Source organism: Cervus canadensis, chromosome 25 (assembly GCF_019320065.1).
Source record: "Cervus canadensis isolate Bull #8, Minnesota chromosome 25, ASM1932006v1, whole genome shotgun sequence".
NCBI lineage: Eukaryota > Metazoa > Chordata > Mammalia > Artiodactyla > Cervidae > Cervus > Cervus canadensis.
Window position 1 is genome coordinate 8,777,842 of NC_057410.1, and position 4,940 is coordinate 8,782,781.

A 4,940-nucleotide genomic window follows, 5' to 3' on the forward strand; every position below is an offset into this window, starting at 1 on the left:
ATAGATGAAGCCAAAAGGGTAAATAGGAGTTGCTTATGGAAACTGTGCTGAGAAGAAGTCTCAATAATTTATGGAGACACATTGTCCTCAAGGGTTTCCCCGACGGCTCAGCAGTAAAGAATCTCCACGCCAATGCAGGAGACTTAGAGACACCGATTTGATCCCTGTGTCGGGAAGATCCCCTGGAGGAGGGCATGGCAGCCCACTTAAGTATTCTTCCCTGGGAATCCCACGGACAGAGGGGCATGGTGGGCTACAGCCCCAATGGGGTCACAAAGAGTCGGACACGACTCTCCTGCTGGCCACTCTGCCTCCTGGTCTCAGCCAGAGCTATTTTGGTGACCACAGGGATGAGGACTGAGAATAGGGCGTGTCAGCTGCACTGTGAGCTGCGTTTGGAGAATGGGGAGCAGGCGCCTCTGCAGCGCACTGGTGTGGAAAGGGAGCCACAAGAGTCTAAGTGAAGAGAGCAAGTTGCCAAAGCATTATTCTTAAAAAATGTTTATTGACATAGAGCTGGTTTACAATGGTATGTTAGTTTCAGGTGTAGAGCAAAGTGAATCAGCTGGACATACATATACAGCCACTGTTTTTTAGATTCTTTTCCCACACAGGCCATTATAAAGCATTGAGTTCTTTGTGCTATTCAGTAGGTCTTTATCAGTTATCTGTTTTATATATGGTAGTGTGTATATCGGAGAAGGCAATGGCATCCCACTCCAGTACTCTTGCCTGGAAAATCCCATGGACGGAGGAGCCTGGTAGGCTGAGGTCCATGGGGTCGTGAAGAGTCGGACACGACTGAGCGACTTCACTTTCACTTTTCCTTTCATGCATTGGAGAAGGAAATGGCAACCCACTCCAGTGTTCTTGCCTGGAGAATTCCAAGGACGGGGGAGCCTGATGGGCTGCTGTCTATGGGGTCGCACAGAGTTGGACACGACTGAAGTGACTTAGCAGCAGCAGCAGGGTGTATATGCCAATCCCAGCCTCTTTAAATTAACATCATGCTCTAACCAGCTAGCTAACCGGCCATGACTGTTCACACCCTTTTTTTAGATTTCACATATGATAGCATATGATATTTCTCCTGGTCTTACTTCACTCGATATGGCAATCTCGAAGTCCATCCATGTTGCACCAAGCATTATTTTAATGCAGTCCTGTTTTAAAAACCAAACACGGTACCTATCTATCAAGTTAATGTGCATATAAAATCAAACATAGAAAATATCTAAAAGATTACATACCAAAATATTTCCAGGGGTTACCTATGAGGAGTGAGACTTGGACTAGGGAATAATTTTCACTTTATGCATATTTTCTGATTTTTTACAAAATGGGCAGATGCTCTTGTAATTAAAAAGCAATTTTAAAGAAGAAAGGTTGTTTCTCTCCTGCTTCAGTCAGTTTCTCTCGAAATAGGCAGCTGTCACCACCCTGGGCCAGCACCTCTTACGACACTGCTTGCATACTTGATCACTTCAGAGCTGTGCATCACAAACAGGACAGCTCATCACTGAAGCAGAGCACAGCTTGAGGGCTCCTCACCGCCGCATGTAACACACTCGCTCTTCTTCCCTCCCATGATGGCACGCAAGCAACCTAGCATATCTTGTCTTCCACGAACCATACCCATTATTTTCTCTTCATCCATGCTGTCTCATCCCTATGACATTGAACACTGCTTTTTTTTTTACTTTTTAAAAATGTTTTAGTTGGTGGGAAATTGCTTCACAATGTTCTGTTGGTTTCTGCCATACAACAAAGCGAATCAGTCATAATTACATATATATATCCACACACACATATATATATCCACACACACACATACATATCTACACACACACATATATATCTACACACACACATATATCCATACACACACATATATCTACACACACACACACACATATCCACACACACACACATATATCCACACACACACATATATATCCACACACACACATATATCCACACACACACACACATATATCCACACACACACACATATATCCACACACACACATATATCCACACACACACACATATATCCACACACACATGTATATATCACACACACACACATATATCCACACACACACACACACATATCCACACACACATATATATCCACACACACATATATATCCACACACACATATATATATCCATGCACACATACACACACACACACATATATCCACACACACACACACATATATCCACACACACATATATATCCACACACACACATGTATATATCACACACACACATATATCCCACACACACACAACACATAATCACACACACACATGGTATAATATCACACACACACATGATATCCACACACACACACACATATATACACACACACATATATATCCACACACACATATATATCCACACACACATATATATATCCATGCACACATACACACACACACACATATATCCACACACACACATATATATCCACACACACACACACATATCCACACACACACACATATATCCACACACACACACATATATATCCACACACACATATATATATCCATGCACACATACACACACATATATATCCACACACACACATATATATCCACACACACACACATATATCCACACACACACACACATATCCACACACACACATACACACACACACACACATATCCACACACACATATATATCCACACACACAGATACATCCACACACACACAGACATATCCACACACACACATATATCCACACACACATATATATATCCACACACATATATATATCCACATACACATATATATCCACACACACATATATACACACGCACACATATATATCCACACACACATATATACACACGCACACATATATATCCACACGCACACATATATATCCACACACATATATCCACACATATATATATCCATACACACACACACATATTCACACACACACAGACATATCCACACACACACATATATATACACACACACATATATCTATACACACACACATATATATCCACACACACACACACATATATATATATATACCCATCCACACACACACACACACATCCACACACACACATATATATCCACACATATATATATCCATACACATACACACACACACACACATATATATCCACACACATATATATCCATACACATACACACACACACACATATCCACACACACACATATATATCCACACACATATATATCCATACACATACACACACACACACATATATATCCACACATATATATATCCATACACACACACACACACACATATTCACACACACACAGACATATCCACACACACACATATATATATCCACACACACATATATATCCACACACACATATATATCCACATACACATATATATCCACACATATATATATATATATCCATACACATACACACACACATATATATCCACACATATATATATCCATACACATACACACACACACATATATATCCACACACATATATATCCATACACATACACACACACACACATATATATCCACACACATATATATCCACACACATATATATCCATACACATATATATCCATACACATACACACACACACACATATATCCACACACATATATATCCATACACATATATATCCATACACATACACACACACACACATATATATATCCATATACATACACACACACACACACATATATCCACACATATATATATCCATACACATACACACACACACACATATCCACACACACACATATATATCCACACACATATATATCCATACACATACACACACACACATATATCCACACATATATATACACACACACACACACATATCCACATACACACATATATATCCACACATATATATATCCATACACATACACACACATATATATCCACACACATATATATCCATACACATACACACACACACACATATCCACACACACACACATATATCCATACACACACACACACACACACTTATGTCCCCACACACACACACACGTACGCACGCACCCTCCCCCTCCGGGGCCTCCCTCCCCTCCCCGCGCCCCCGCCCAGGTCGCCGCGGAGCACCAGGCGGGGCCCCCTGTGTTACCCAGCAGCCCCCGCTAGCCCCCTGTGTGACACGCGACAGTGTATCTACTTCGATGCTACTTTCTCAGTTCGTCCCACCCTTACCTTTCCCACTGTGTTCACAAGTCTGTTCTCTACCAGGTTCATCAGTACCATTTTTCTAGATTCTATATATAGAAAAATGGTACTAACAGTGCTATTTTTTATGATAGAGAATAAAAGGAAAACAATTGCATCATCCAGTAGTAGAGAAATTGGAAAACAAATTTGAGTAAGATGAATTAGTGAGATGAATTATTACTGAACTGTTAAAAAGTTCTGACCTGTGAATTCAACCATGAAATTACCATCAGTCAAGATAATATCCATTAACCATCACTCCCAGAAGTTGAACAAATCATATACGCTTTAAATACGTGCAGTTTATTATATGGCAACTGCATTAAATTAAATAAGTTTAAACATTTTTAAGAAATAAAAAATATTGACGTTTCATCAGGACACAAACACTAATCATAAAAGAAAAAAATTGGTAAATTGGGTGATATTAAAGTTAAGAAGTATTTTTTAAACAAAGGGTAGCATTGGGAGTGAAAAGACAAGCTATAAAGTGAGAGAAGGTACTTGGGCATACATGACTCTTATCCAGAATATGTAAACAAGTTCTATAAATTAGTAAGAAAAAGGTCAAACAATCCAGTAGAAAAATGGTCAGAAGGCTTGAATAAGCACTTCACAAAAGGGCATACCTAAACGGCCAATTAACACAAGAGAAACTGCTGAACTTCATCAGCAATCACAGAATTAAAACTACAGTGAAACCAAT